The following is a 15826-nucleotide window of genomic DNA, read 5'->3' on the forward strand; positions in this document are numbered from 1 at the left end:
TATTCAGGTACATTGTACGTTGTGAATAACCTCTCCACTTTATCGAACCACAAGGGTATGTCCGCGTGACACGGTAGCTTGAGTCCCTTTAGGACCTTGGCACACTGGGAGACCGGGACAAAGCCCGATCGCCGTTGCTCGTCGGACTCCGACATCACGGGGGTCTGCCTGTCGCACCCAATCCGACCTTTTCAACTCAAGGTGTTCTCGCAACTCAATTTTGAGCTTTTCCAATTGAAAATCAAGTTCCATGTGGCGAATTGCCATAACCTCGGTCTCGGTCAGTGCCGTTACTTTCCGTAGCGCACCTGCCACCGGCTCGGTTATCGCCGCTTCCTCCGCTGGTCCTACCGTCGCATCCTGTTGTGATGCCCCAGCCGGCTGACCATTGCCCTCTAAACCATTCTCCTGTAACATATTCTCCTCCTCTGCCTGTCTGCCAGCTGAGCTCGCCATCATTCTTCTTGTCAACACCATACACCCGTTCTACGCTTGAGCCATAACCACCTCAATGATACATAAGGAATCCCGCTCACCCATGCTGGTGTCGGTAGTGGCTGACGTTGCTTCTCCGTTGTCGCCTTGACCGGGGCTGCGGGATGGACGACGCCTCAGGGTCGAGGCGCCAGGGTTTGTCGTTCCCTTGCTGGTACTCTGAGGTCGGCTCCCTCCAGGCCTCCCGAAACTGCTACCAGCAGGACGTCTCGTGATGTCTGGAAACTGCTGGATGAGGGCGATGTCCGCTCGGTGTCGTAGGTTGCCGAATCCTGTCGTGCTGCGCCAGTAATTTTATGCTCATTCGTTGCCAATCTTCGGAGGGGCTGAAGCCTCTCCAAACGTGGTCATTCGGCAGTGAAGAAGCAATAAATGATCAGATGATGGTCAAGAGGAGAATTATATTTACAGAAGGAAAATAGTATACATTGGCAAACTAAATTACAGTAACAAGAGTCACACAAACAACTGTAACTTAAAGGAGAATAGACTCTCACACACAGAAGTCGCTCTACAAGCCCTTACTTTCCTACCGAGCGTTTCTGTTAAAGGGCCTAGGGCCTGTAGATACGTGCTAAGCACGGAGCCTAAATCTTGACGGCCGAACATAGTCCGAGGACATCAACAAAGACCCGAGGGCGGTCACCTTAAGTGATCCGCCCCGAAAATGAAACAGCCAATCAAATTATTGAAAAACATGCCACAACCCCAGTGGGTTGGGAATAATCTTGGACCCAGGTCCTTAATTACGCCAAATAAAAATACATCATTGAAAACACACACTCTCTCCACTCGCCGGTCCCAAAACCCTCTCACACGGCGCCTGTCTTTCCCGCCCCTCCCCAGCGTGTTTGCGACGCGACCTTGCAGCTGACGCCTTTGTGAAAGAAACGCCGCGGGGGATCTGGAGACTAGGCCACCCGGCCGTCCCATTCGAGGAAAAGGGGGGGGGGGGGGGGGGGGGGGGCACTGTCCCAGAGCAGTGTACAGTCGTCGTTGCTCGCACCCGATGTCTGGCAACACAGCAGGAGGCAGCTGGGCTGATTCGCTACTTGGGAGGGCCAAGGGTCGCGCCTATTGTTGCCTTCTGCAGGACATTTAGTGAGCGCTTGTGGCAGTGCAAAAGACTTCATTAACGGCGTCTCTCTGCACCCATGCTTGGTGCCACGGGAGATCGCTGGGTGAGCCGGCCGTAAAGTTATTCGCACAAGCGTGCCGCTATTGTTCCTGGCTGATAAGGGTGCATCTGCCGTTCGCTTCCTCACGACGCCTCTGTGCGAAGGGACCAAACAAACCAAGCCTCCAAGATCCAAGATCCAACCAAGATCAGCCAAGCACCTTGCGGCTTGGCTGATCTCACGCGATCCGCAGCGGCGAGGAACCGCGCCATGCCGGCCGCGGGACGCTCGAAAATAGTGCAGTTTCGATCATTCAACTTTGGAATGGGAGCAGTTAGGGATAAGGATAGATAGAGAATACCTCAGTAATCTGCGATTTGCTGATGACATTGCCTTGCTAAGCAACTCGGGGGATGAACTGCAAATAATGACTGATGACCTAGACAGGAAAAGTAGAAAGGTAGGCTTGAAAATCAATATGCAGAAGACTAAGGTAATGTTCAATAGCCTCGGAAGGAACAGGAGTTTTAAATTAGGTAGCGAAGTACTGGAAGTAGTAGGCAAATATGTCTACTTAGGACAGGTAGTAACCGCAGATCCGGACCATGAAAAGGAAATAAGAATAAGATCGGGATAGAGCGCATTTGTCAAGTACTCTCAGATTATGACTAGCAGCTTACCGGTATTGCTCAAGAGTAAAGTATACAACAGCTGCATCTTACCTGTACTCGAGGCTGAAACCTGGAGGGTAACCAAGAGAGTTCTAGTTAAGTTGAGGACAACCCAGAGGTCTATGGAACGAAAAATGGTAGGGGTAACATTAAGAGATAGGAAGCGTGCAGAGTGGATCAGAGATATAACTCAAGTTACCGACATTCTAGTGGAAATTAAGAAGAAATAGCATGGGTAGGACATGCAGTGCGGAGATATAGTGTTCTAGAATTGGGAAGTGTGCCGTCTTTGGCACGTGGCAATGGGAGCGACGTGGTCGCCGTAGCGATGAAAAGTGTAGGTGGCGCTGTCAGCCGTAGGAGCGCATCACAAGCGCACGCGCCGCAGAGGAAACGCTTGGGGCGTCTGCTTCTGCGGCTCGTTTCCTGCATGAATTTTGTTGCATCACGTTGCTTCTCTGGCTGTTGTACTATGGCGCGTTCTTGAGCAAGAGCGATGATTGGTCAAGCAGGAAAACACGTTTGCAGAGAGCACAGTAACAGCTTCGTCCGTCTCGTATGACTTTCGTACCCCCCCCCCCCCCCCCCCCTTCTTTTACTGAATGCTCTTTTCCTTCCTTTCGTTCTTTCTTCTTGCTCATTGCGCGCTCTTTCTGCTGCCTTCCCTATTCAACCCTTCCCTTGTCAAAATACACTCAAAGCATGGTTGACTCAAGGCATGGTTTCCTAAGCAACAGCACCGCAGAAGGCCTTCTGGTAACTGCAGTCCACAGTCGATCTCGTTGACTACTTATCTGCAAAATGTGGTTTTACATACATTATCACATCGAGACTAAGCCAAGACAAACTAGAAAACCTCTTTGGCATCGTGAGGCAATTTAATGGCTGCAACGATCATCCCACGCCGGCTAATTTTTAGTGACAGTTAATGCCCTGGCATTTCACAACTTAGCGAAGCCCCCAAAGACAGGAAATTGTAAATGCCTTACTTGGAATTAGCCCTACAAGCGAGAAACCTACCCAGCTTCTTTCAAATCCTACTGATGAGCTTGACCGTTTGGTTGACGAGGGAAGGCTCGAGGACGTCGAAGCTACTTTGAATTCCCTTCCTTCAGATGACCACAGATATGTCACTAGGCACAGTTCTAGCCATCTCATAGCTTATATTGCAGCATATGTCGCTAGAAAGTTCATGAAGAAGTCAAAATGCAGTACTTGCTCTGCTTATCTCATTTCAAGCTAATCGTGTGCGGCACAAAAAGAAGAAAATCAATTTATCTCAGACTTCGACCACGGAAGTCTTCTTTATCCGCCCTCCGAGCTTGCAAAGCTCGTGCACACGCTGGAAGAGTCTTTCGCAGTTCTTTTTTTAGTTCAAGAAAGATTAAAGCAAATAGCATGCGTGAATTTGCTTTGTTTTTGCAAAGCGCAGAGGTTTCCAAGTTTGGTTGCCCTACTCATGACAAAGAAATGACACTTAACATAGTGAAGTTCTACGTCCTCATGCAATTGCGTTTTTATGCCAAGTCGTTTAACCAAGAGCAGACCTCTAAAGCAGAGCAGGTAAAGCACCTAAAGCTGAGGAGGTGCAAGTAATCGTGTTTGAGGACTTTAATCATTCTGCCTTTCTCTTGTGTGTTTTCAAAATTTAGCAGCTTAATTTATTCACGGCCTAGTACAGTTCATTAATATTCTCATATAGTTCTGTACAGTTTTATATGTTTGTACCATATTGTTGCACTAAGTCGCGATTTTTTTTTTTCACGTCGTCCATTATGTGGTTTCGTTCATTGCTATGTGCTCTCATTCATCCATTTCGTTTTGAGTAGGACTGCCAGTTCATATGTATTTGCCCACATTTAAATAAAGTCATCAGTAAGCGCTGGCATAATTTCTGTCTTCAAGCAATCTTCAAGTAATGCTCTTGTTTGGGCGAGTTGGTTCATCTTTGAAAGGTTATGTATACGTGCGCAAAAAACGAGACACAAAAAGGCACATAAATGACATGTCGTTTATGTGCCTTTTTGTGTCCCGTTTTTTGCGCAAGTATACATAACCTTTCAAAGCAATCTTCGCATACCTCTATTTACATGTGGCGCAAAAAGTATGCTAGCCTAGCCTAAACACCATTCACTGCGTTTTCAGTACGTGCGAGCGTCGATGGAAGACTTCAGTCTAGCCTGTATAAACCGGTGCATCCAATAATAAAAATTTACATGATCATAGAAATACGTTAGACATTCGTCATTGAACCTCCCACTAGTGTTCGAGAAATAAAGCACCCAATACGTTCAGGAAATATATCTTGCCGTTGCTTGTCAGTTCGTCGGCAATCTGTATCTTACATTGCCTGTAATTGTATTGCCGTTCCCTGACGACGGCCGCTTATTTTATAGGGAACTAGTTGTTTTGTTCATGAACATAACAGTTTTAATACATTTAGACAAGCGTGTGGGAGCTAAAGCGACACAATTTATTGCTAGGCGCCTTCGGAGTCCGATTGAACTAGCGGTGACGAAGGCGGTTCACCCAGCTGTCTGCTCCGCACTCACTGCGCTCCTCCTGCACACAGCGCCCTCTCTCCTATAATCGCTGAAACGACCAGCTCGCCTGCGGCAGACAGCACACTTCTCAATTCTAGAACACTATAGCGGAGAGGATAACCGATGGTCGCTTAGGGTAACAAACTGGATTCCAAGGGGAGGAAAGCGGAGCAGGGGGCGGCAGAAAGTTAGGTGGCCGGATGAGGTTAAGAAGTTCGCAGGGGTCAAGTGGATGCAGCTAGCACAGAACCGGGTTAGGTGGAGAAATATGGGAGAGGTCTTCGCCCTGCAGTGGGTATAGTCAGGCTGATGATGATGATGGTGATTCAACTGCCACCGTGCGCTCTTTAAGGGGAGATGCTCCTCGAAAACACTTTTTCTTTAATATTGAACCTAAGGTTATGAAACATTGGCCATTTATAGAGTTTTAATGCTGATTCCAGATATGTTTTTACTTTCTACATATCTTTATTAGTTTTTGTGTAGAAGTGTCTGCAAAAGCACAATATAGGGCCTTTTGTGCACACTTTTTTGATAATGAAATGCATGTTTAGACCAGCTTGCAATAGCTCATTCTGTTGCTTTGGTAATATAGTATGTCAAAAGCTACTTCAAATTTGTTCATTTTATCCTATAATTGTAAAAAAAATTCAGGAACACCAATGTGTATATTTTGGGCACCATGTGTCAACATTCTGAATTTTTTTCAAAAAAAGTTGAAGAGATTTTTTATAACCAGGTAGATAACAACATTCTACACACTTTGAAGAGGCTGTGTGCAAAATTTCATCCAAATCTGACTACTGAAAGTACTCAAAACTTGTTGCACAAAACTTAAAAAATGGTGAAAACTACGAATGGAGAAAATTGCATTTGAAAGTTTCAAACATCTGCATTTTTTCATAAACACAACAAAAGCATTTGAAACTTCTTGCCACTGCTTTCATGGCCGCACCATGAACTTTCTTGCTGATCGCAGCAAAGTTCTTGTGGTGTAATGGGTTCGGCAGGTCAAGAATTGCACAAAATCGCGACAGCTGTTCGTGTCCGATGCCAATCGCGCGCGCAGCCACCACCACCTTCACGTTGACGGCGAAGCTGTCGTGAGAGCTTCCACTCCGATAGTCCCGATTTCCACTGGCAAGTCCACCGGGCACAACACGGCTCGAGGTGTGCACAGCAGAAAGCACTGATGCTGGGCACTCACTACTTTCACAGTGCAGCTCAAAAAAAGCCGAAAGCCCCTTTCGCTTTTCCACCGGTTCGCGTACCGCAAGGGTACAGGTGCGGCACGTAGGGCAAGCAGCACCGCTTACCAGCACCGTAAGCATGCTAATCTCGCATATCGCAGCACTCGTAGAATATCGATGACCGCATGCTGCCCTATCTTCCTTGAAGAGTCCAATCTTCACCTCCGAGGCGCTCACAAAGTTCACCGCGGCATCGATCTCGTCCGAGTGCACGTTGGCCTGGTTAGGACTAGCTTGCGTCTCCCGCTGCAGTTTTCCGGTGAGGTTCGCGACGGCGTCCTCGGTACGGGTTCTTCGACCGAGACTTTCAAGCTCGGAAGTTGCGCTTCTGCATGTCGTTCATCGCGAACTCAACAAATGCTAAAAGGCCGCTAAAAAGAACTAGCAGAGCACGATGTAGCGCGATCCAGACGCTGCACAAAACGAAAGCAGGAGGTAGGCTTCGCCACAGCGTCGTATCAGTCCAGGCCAATGGCGGCCTCTCTAGAGCACCACGTGATTTAAAAGGTCCAGTAGGGACGCTCGAAGCGTGCGCGGAAAACGTTTTTTTTATTATTTGCAGCCGAGATACGAAACTGCGAGAGATGCTATCTACAAGAGAAAGGCTTACTCAACCTCTCGCAGCAAACGGCAATGGCGGGCGACGCGGAGTACTCGATGTATAGGCGCACGAAAATTGACGATTTGCGCGAAAAATAGCACTTTCTCGAGCCACCGTGGTTGAATAAAATGGACTTTTTACTAACTTCACGATTGAATTTTGCCTTGATCTTTTAGAAAGTTGTAGCTAAATGTTCAAAGATAATTTTACAGGCAAAAACTCAAAACTGAAAAATTACTCGGAAAACTCGCTTTTTCGACGCGCATCTCCCCTTAAACACAATTTCAGCCCATTTCCCAGTTAAATTCATCTTTGATTTTTATTTTCATGAAAGTAAGGACACTAAACTTGACAAAACAGGTAAAAACAAAAAAGCACTCATTTTCGAAAAAAAACTAGTTTTTCGACCCGCATATCCCCTTACAGGAGTGTAAGTCCGACTATAACAGATGCATGGGCGAGTTGGTATTCCACGAGTACAGACAATGCAAAAAAAAAAAAAAAGACTCGTACATAAGTCATCTTTTTTTTTTTTTGCATTGTCTGCAGAGTATAAGCAAAACAAGTTTTATATTTCCTAATTACAGAGAGAAGTCTGCATGCAAAACGGTTGAGCGTAATAGCTTTTTGCTGTTAGCATCTGCCCGAGACACAACACAATTTCATGACCATATATTGCCGCTGTAGGGGGTGTGTTTATTCGGTGAACCCAGATGATTCCAGCCGCTCAGGGGAGACTCGCAGCGAAGCGTCAGGCGTGGCGAAAGAGCAAAGCAGCGAACAACTTCTTCGTCCTTGAGAGCGGCAGCACGCGACGCATGTCAGTGGTTATATCGATGAAGATTACCACACTACAGTTTCCCCCCCGGGCAGAGAAGGAGCCATCCTGGCGACTCATGGTGCCGAAAGGACAGACGGATCGTAGTAGGGCTTGATTCGGTCCACATGAACTATTTCGCGTCCACGACGACGCAAGTCCGCAGATGGCGTAACGGGCTCAACTACGTAGTTCACAGGAGATGTTTTTTGAAGGACTCGGTATGGACCGTGATACCGAGCAAGAAGCTTCTTTGACAGGCCGGCGGTTGTGGCAGGAACCCAGAGCCACACCAGGGAGTTGGGCGCATATGAAGGCGCCTCACCAGTGTCACGATGGTGTTTTTGTTGCCACTGATTTTCCTTTGTAAGCGAACGAGCGAGCTGACGGCATTCTTCTGCGTACTGGGCGGCGTCCGAGAGTGGCGTCGATTCAGAAACATCAGGGCGGTAGGGAAAAAGCGCGTCCATTGTGCAGGTTGGCTCGCGCCCGTAAAGAAGAAAAAAGGGAGAGAATCCAGTGGTGGTCTGTATTGCAGTGTTGTACGCGTAGGTTACGAAGGGAAGAACGTGGTCCCAGTTGGAATGAGCGTCGTTGACGTACATGGCCAGCATGTCACTGAGAGTACGGTTGAAGCGTTCTGTCAGGCCATTCGTCTGAGGGTGGTAAGAAGTAGCGGTGCGATGAATGATGCGACATTCTTTCAGTAGGGCCTCGAGAGCGTCGCACAAGAAAACGCGTCCGCGGTCACTGAGCAGTTCCTTCGGAGTCCCGTGGCGAAGAATCAAGTTGTTGAGAATGAACAAAGCAACGTCTCTTGCAGAGGCAGAGGGTAACGGTGATGTTTCAGTGTAGCGAGTCAGATGGTCTACTGCCACAATAATCCACCGGTTTCCAGCAGGAGTAGTCGGAAGAGGGCCGTAGAGATCTATGCCAACGCGGTCAAACGGACGAGCAGGGCAGGGTAACGGCTGCAACGAAACAGAGGACTTCTGAGGAGTTTTTCGGCGTTGACAAGATTCGCAAGCGCGCACGAAATGTCTTACGAAGCGGTACATTCCACGCCAGTAAAATCGCAGACGTAGGCGCGTGTAGGTTTTCAATACGCCACCGTGAGCACATTGTGGGTCACCATGGTACGCAGCACAAATGTCGGCACGGAGATGACGCGGGATGACTAGAAGCCACTTCCGTCCATCAAGCAAATAATTGCGGCGATAGAGAAGACCGTCACGAATGGAGAAGTGGTGGGCTTGGCGGACGAGCGATTTGGATGAATGACCGGGAGTAGGACTTGAGAGAAAATCCAAAAGTGCATTGATCCAGGGGTCATTCCGCTGCTCGGTAGCCATGTCGATACTTGTAAGAGTCGACAAATCGTAGGCACAGACGTGGTCAGACGAATTATCTCTAGGCAATGGCGAGCGGGAAAGAGCATCCGCGTCCGTATGCTTCAGGCCTGATCGATAAATTACATGAATGTCAAACTCCTGGAGACGAAGAGCCCAGCGAGCAAGGCGACCGGACGGGTCTTTCAGAGAGGCAAGCCAGCACAAAGCGTGGTGATCGGTCACAACGTAAAACGGTCGACCATACACGTAAGGACGAAATTTTCCGATAGCCCAAATAATGGCCAAACATTCCCTTTCTGTGACTGAATAATTAGATTCTGCCTTTGTCAATGTTCGGCTGGCGTATGCCACAACATACTCGCTGTAACCAGGCTTACGTTGGGTAAGGACGGCACCAAGCCCAATACCGCTGGCATCAGTGTGGATCTCCGTAGGCGCAGCCGGATCAAAGTGGCGTAGAATGGGCGGCGAAACCAAAAGGCGGCGTAAAGTGTCGAAGGCTTTATCGCAGGCTGGAGTCCAGGCGGAAAGGTCGGAGCTGCCGGCAAGGAGCTGGGTCAGGGGAGCGATGATAGAGGCGAAGTTCAAGATGAAACGTCGAAAGTAGGAGCAGAGGCCGATAAAGCTCCGAAGCTGCTTCAGGGAGGTTGGCTTCGGGAACTCTGCAACTGCGCGAAGTTTGGTGGGGTCGGGAAGAATGCCGTCCTTAGAAACTATGTGGCCTAAAATTGTGAGTTTTCGAGCGGCAAAGTAGCACTTCTTCAAATTCAGCTGAAGCCCAGCGCCGGCGAGACACGTGAGGACATCCTTTAGGCGGAGAAGGTGAGAAGAAAAGTCGGCAGAAAAAACTACGATGTCGTCCAGATAACAAAGACAGGTCTGCCACTTGAGTCCACGAAGAACAGTGTCCATCAGGCGCTCGAAAGTAGCCGGGGCATTGCAGAGGCCAAAGGGCATAACGTTGAACTCGTATAATCCATCCGGTGTTATAAAGGCAGTTTTCGAGCGGTCATTATCAGCCATCGGTACCTGCCAGTAGCCGGAGCGCAAATCCAAAGAGGAGAAATACTCGGCTCCCTGTAAACAGTCCAAGGCGTCGTCGATTCGCGGCAAAGGATAGACATCTTTGCGCGTGATTTTGTTAAGCCTACGGTAATCGACGCAAAACCAGATGGAACCATCTTTCTTGGTGACCAAAACAACCGGAGAAGCCCATGGACTGTTAGATGGCTGTATGACGCCCCGGCGAAGCATGTCGTCCACGTTGTCAGCAATGACTTGGCGCTCAGAGGCCGACACGCGATAAGGACGCTGTCGTAAAGGTGCGTTTGTACCAGTGTCGATTGCGTGCGTAACGACAGACGTGCGACCCAGAGCAGTGTGAGGAAGGTCGAAGGCAGAAGTGAAGTTCTGTAGAAGAGCAGCGAGTTGATCGCGTTGTGCGGGTGGGAGATCTGCGTCAATAGCTTGTTGAAGAACATCGGGTGGTGTCGAAGCGGTCGCTGTATCGCAAGAGCTGAGCACATTAACGTCTAATGAAGTAGGCGTTGCAGGAAGAGTATTTACAAGCGCGAGATCAAGTTCTTCAATACGACCGAGACACTCGAGGACGGACGGGCACGAAAATGGATTTGAGACGTACATTGCACTAAGGCCATCTTCGAACTTGAGGACAGCAAATGGAAGCAGGAGGCAGGGATGGCGTGAAGCGGCGTCGGAAGGTGTGAAGAAGACAGTCGAACTAATAACGCTTTCACAGGAGAGTGGAACGAGGGCAGCAGAAAATGGAGGAACGTCTGTGTCACTGGCGACGAGGAGTTTTGCAGGCCGGGTAGGGACGTCACACAAGACGGTATCACAAAGAGGTAAAAAGGAAACTTCCGCGCGGGCGCAGTCAATAACGGCATGATGAGTGGAAAGGAAATCGTAGCCCAGGATGATGTCGTGTGAGCAGCGAGACAGTACAATAAACTCAATGGTGTATAAGACGTCTTCGATGAGAACACGGGCCGTGCACGCCGCTGAGGGATGAATGCGCTGTGATGAGGCGGTGCGAAGCGAAAAGTCGGAAAGTGCGGTGGTCACCTTACGAAGACGACGGCAAAGAGCTTCACTGATGACTGATACGGCAGCGCCCGTGTCGACTAGAGCGAGTACTGCGACGCCGTCGACAAACACTTGAATTACGTTAGTGGGAGAACACCGAGGACTTGAAGAGTTCGAACCAAGCGCAGTTCTTGCCCCGGGAACTGCGACTGTTAGTTTCCCTCAACGGTGCCGGTAGAACGTCGGAGTGGGGACGGGGAACGGCGACGAGGGGAAGGTGATCGGCGAGTTGTGTACGTTTGATTGTCACGAGGTACAAATTCGGAACTGGGCGGATTTCTCGGCGAGGGCTGGTCTGTATTGTAGGAGTAGTTCCATAGTTCAGGTCGAGAAGGTGGAAGGCGTTGACGGCAAAGGCGTGCGACGTGGCCCGGCAGCCCGCAAGAGTAGCAGATTGGCCGGTTGTCCGCGGTACGCCAAGGGTTCGTAGGGCGTTGGCGTACCCTTGGAATAGGGACATGGAATGCAGACCCAGGCAAAGGTGAAGGAAGGTTGGAAGGAGCGGCCTGGTAGGAAAGAGATGCTGATGGCATGAGCGGCCTGGCCGCAACTTGGGCGTAAGTCAGTGGTGCCGTTACTTGCGCCGGCACGGGGCTGGGCGGCAGCACAGGGCTGGGCGGGAGCATGGAGCTGGGCGGAAGGACGTCAGCGATGTGCGAGGAAGCAGAGGGTAACGTGCGGCTTCTTAGTTCCAGGGTGGACGGGAACGTACCCCGGACCTCCACCAATTGTAGGGGGTGTGTTTATTCGGTGAACCCAGATGATTCCAGCCGCTCAGGGGAGACTCGCAGCGAAGCGTCAGGCGTGGCGAAAGAGCAAAGCAGCGAACAACTTCTTCGTCCTTGAGAGCGGCAGCACGCGACGCATGTCAGTGGTTATATCGATGAAGATTACCACACTACACCGCATATAAGTCTACCTTTCTTTTTTTTTTTTTAAATGTCCTTCCAAAAGTTGAGCGGTCGACGTATATGCGGAATCTTAAAGTCTGCTTATATGCAGGGTCAAAAGTAATTACAACCGAGTCGCGGATAATATCACGCCCCGTGCACTCGTAATTCCATAAAAGTTGTCAGACACAATGCGAAAGTGGATCTGCTTTAAAAAAACTAATTTTAATCGAGATTTGCACCAAACCGTGGGCGTTCCACAGAAAAACGGCCACAGCCGGGCGGGCTGGCAATGTTTGATACAAATGGGACAGCTGCAAATCCAATCCAAAACGACCACACGCGACCAGTCACATGAGCCGAGAAGCATTCCCGCGTGTTGTGCAACGTTGTGTGCATTTCGCCATTTCTTCTCGTCGCACCACCTGAACACTAGCCGACGTGACAGCTAACAGCGATGTATGTGGTTTGTGTCACTCGACGGACGCCTTGCAAGATGCCGCCACAACCTCGGCAAAAGTACAGCGCTGCTTTCAAGCGGCAAGTCATCCTCTACGCCGAGTCTGAAAACAACGTCGAAGCAGAGCGGAAGTCCAAGTCTCAGAAAAGTGCGTGAGAGGCTGGAGAAAACAAAGAAGTAAGCTTTTTGCGTGTGCTGCTACACACCGTTCCTTTCACAGGCCGAAGTCCGGACAATACCCTGCCGTTGAGGAGGCGGTCAAGATTGGGTTCACAACCAGAGAAGCAAGAGCCTGAGTGTTTGCTACAATGGCATTGAAAGAAAGGCACGCGCTGTCGCGGAGATGTGCATCCTGCATACCGAGTTTAAAGAGTGTAAAAAATGGGTGAAGAATTTAATGAAGAGGAACGGCCTAAGCCTAAGGCGATGAACGACCGTATGCCAACGGTTGCCCGAAGCCTACGAAGAAAAACTGAGCGCCTTTTTGCGGTACGCGAGTGACCTGCGGGCAGCACATTCATTTCTGCTTGGTCAATTGGCAACGGTGACCAGACTCCAGTCTGGTTTGTATGCCTAGCAATAGGGCCGTGTCCGCAAAAGGGGAGCGCCAGGTCTGCCTGCTGACAACGAGCAACACGCACAACCGCTTCACGGTCATGTTATGCTGTTACCGCCATGATGGGCACAAGTTACCGCCATTTACTTAAGGGGGGACATTGCTCTTAAAGCTATTTTTCTTAATTTCCGACCAAACTTGACAAAACTAGGCAGTCTGATTCAGTTTCTTGCGCTCATTTCAAATATGTAACTATTTTTCCAATTGGCCAATTAGTTCAAAAGATAGATGAAATTAATTGTTCACAATTTGCCGAAACAATGAAAAAGTAACCACACTAAAAAAATTTCATATTGACACTTTGCTAGGTACTAGAAAGCATAATGCATACAATGTTAGAACTTTTTTGATAAAACTAATATTAGCGATGTTATATCATTTCAAAGTCCACCATTCAATGTGGGTGCCCTACTGTCTGGCCTAGAGCAAAATTTAAAAATTTTTAAGCTACATGCCACAACAAAAATTATGGTTCTACCTCCATTGAAGGCAGAGATATTGCTTCTGCAAATAAGCAAGAAGTCAAGAATTGGTGTTTTGAGAAAACGAGAAAAAAGAGATTGGCTCTCTTTTAATCAAAAATGTAGAGAAAATATTGAAATATTTTGGAATGTAAGTGACTAGAAGGCACCAGGGATGTAGTCAGACTGGCTATGGCCACCCAAATGGCGTTTTTTGAAAGCTTGCTGCATGTCCGCAGTGGTCTGCACTTGTTTGCAGATGCCACTGCTCGGCGGTGGTCTGTCACCATCTGAGAGTAGGGTGGTGTATCTCAGGTTGTGCAGTTGCAGTGATCTTTGGAAGAGGGTGAGAGCAGCCTCAACTTCCATTTCACCAGCCTTCGTGGTGGTGTTTTTCTGGCATGCATGGGTCTCCTTCCAAGCCTTGTATGCCGGGTCATCTTCGCTTGGGGCAAGCTCGCAACTAACGCAAAAATTACTCAGAACCACGTAATCGAGAACCATTCCTGTAAACAGCTCGATGACCGTGCCGACGCCGATATGGGAAGAGTGGCCGCGCGTCATCCAGGAACCGTCGTATGACACAGCGATGTTTCCGGGATTTGCAACCTGCAATTTATCATATAGATCCCGGACCGATTGCGTGCAGAGACGTTTGCTTCTCGGCAGCAAGTGCTGCCGCGGGCGCCAGCTTCTTCACATGCCTTTGCCAAGTTTTGTAGTGGAGGCCACGGTGCGAAATGTCCATGGTCGCAAAAACGTCACTGAGTGCCGTTTGTCGATTCCCGGTGGCTTGCATCACACGTGCAGCAAGGACGTTCACAACGAACGGGTTGCACTTCTCTTTTCCGTTCACACGGGGCGAGCTCCACGCCGACGCAACATCACCGCAGCACGCATACTCGATAATAATCTTTATGGCGAGGCCATATTCACGTTCACCTTTCCCTACCGTGACGCTACCGCCACACACCTTGCACTTCAAAAACGACACCAACGCATTCATTGAGTCCAAACTGACGACAACGAAGCCCGTCTCGATGTCCAATGGCACGGCCGCAACATCGTCAGTGCGAGTGAAAAAATCCATCTTTCGCTTGGTGGCCGGTGTTGAAGAAAGAACTTGTGCTTTTCTTGGGCTTCCATTTCTCTCTGCAACTAACTCCGTACGCTGCAATATTTCGGTGTCGCGCCGAATGCGGCTGCTGTCAGGAATGCATTCACTCGTCGGCGATCCGGTTAGGCCTAAGTCCACTTAGGTACTGTCCGCGGCTTCGGCATCACTTGCTGTTGGCGGCGGACTATTCTCGACGCCGGCCAAAGGAACTGAGCGTCTTGAAAATGTAGGCCGATCGTTTCTTCTTTTTGCCAAACTTGTGACTCGTGGCAAATTTCGGCGTTGCTTCCGACATCGTGCCGCACTTGTCACAACCCTACGACTGAACAAGGAGAGACGTGTCGCCTGCGGAGGAGCAGACGACGGGAACTTTGCGCGGCCAGTCACAGCGTGCTTTTCAATCGTGTGTGCTAGAGCTCGACGAATAGAACCGCGCGTTTGAACTTTTTTTATGCTCGGATTTCAACGTCACCAGTAAGCCGGCGGAAGCACTTGTGGCGGGAAATGGGAAAAGAAAAGCCGCTCTTTCCAATGAGACCAAGATGGCTGCGATCGCGCGTGTAGAAAACGACCTACGCGCCTCGGAAAAAAACTTTTTTTGCGGATTTCAGCTGACAGTGATGCTATAAACTGATTCTGTGGCCCCAAATACTGCACCGCGAGATATAAAACCTGGCGAATTAAAGGAATAATAGCTACAGATTCTGAAAATGTCAGTTTCAAAAAATCGATTTTTTTCGTCTCAAAGAACCGTGTCCCCCCTTAAAGCGGTAGCGGACGCGGGATGCGACCTGGTCATCATTCCGGGCGGATTGATACCTATTCTTCAGCCACTGGATGTGGTGCTGAACAAGCCATTCAAAGACCGCATTGGTAGATTCTACGACGAGTGGCTCCAGCAAGAAAACCCAGACACCAACAGGGCTGCTGAAAAAAGCTTCTTTAGGGGAAGTGGCTCAATGGGTCAACGATGCCTGGTATGGCTACCAACAGACATGGTCTCCGCGGCGTTCTCCACGTGCGGCATCTCGGCAACGCTTCCGACGACCAGCAGCAGCAGTGGCTCATAAAATTATGATTGCGACTGTGTCCTCACAAGAGACGACAGATGCCTCGTGAATGAATAAATGTTTCTTTATGACTCAGCCTTCTGAAATACTTCTTGGGTGAGCTAGGACCGTAGGGTGCGGCAGCATCGACCTAAATTCGGAGTAGAACTTTTTTTTGCCCAAAGGGGGTCGCGAGTTGGGGGGTGCAAACTCCAAGAAGTGCAAGAAGGCCAAGAAGTGCAAACTCATCTCTTTTACTCGTCAGCATAACCCCGTTATT

At 49.3% G+C, this 15826-nt stretch overlaps 1 long non-coding RNA gene across 1 annotated transcript in view; it reads right to left on the bottom strand.

Annotated features, from left to right (window-relative positions):
- Positions 1-258: 258 nt before the first annotated feature.
- LOC146197784 (uncharacterized) overlaps positions 259-15826 on the bottom strand; it is a 36977-nt gene continuing 21409 nt past the window's right edge. Inside the window, exon 3 of the long non-coding RNA XR_014704701.1 lies at positions 259-775. This is a non-coding gene — a long non-coding RNA (uncharacterized LOC146197784). The remainder of the gene's footprint in view (positions 776-15826) is intronic.

Source organism: Amblyomma maculatum, chromosome 2 (assembly GCF_055883805.1).
Source record: "Amblyomma maculatum isolate TAMU_Amacu chromosome 2, ASM5588380v1, whole genome shotgun sequence".
NCBI lineage: Eukaryota > Metazoa > Arthropoda > Arachnida > Ixodida > Ixodidae > Amblyomma > Amblyomma maculatum.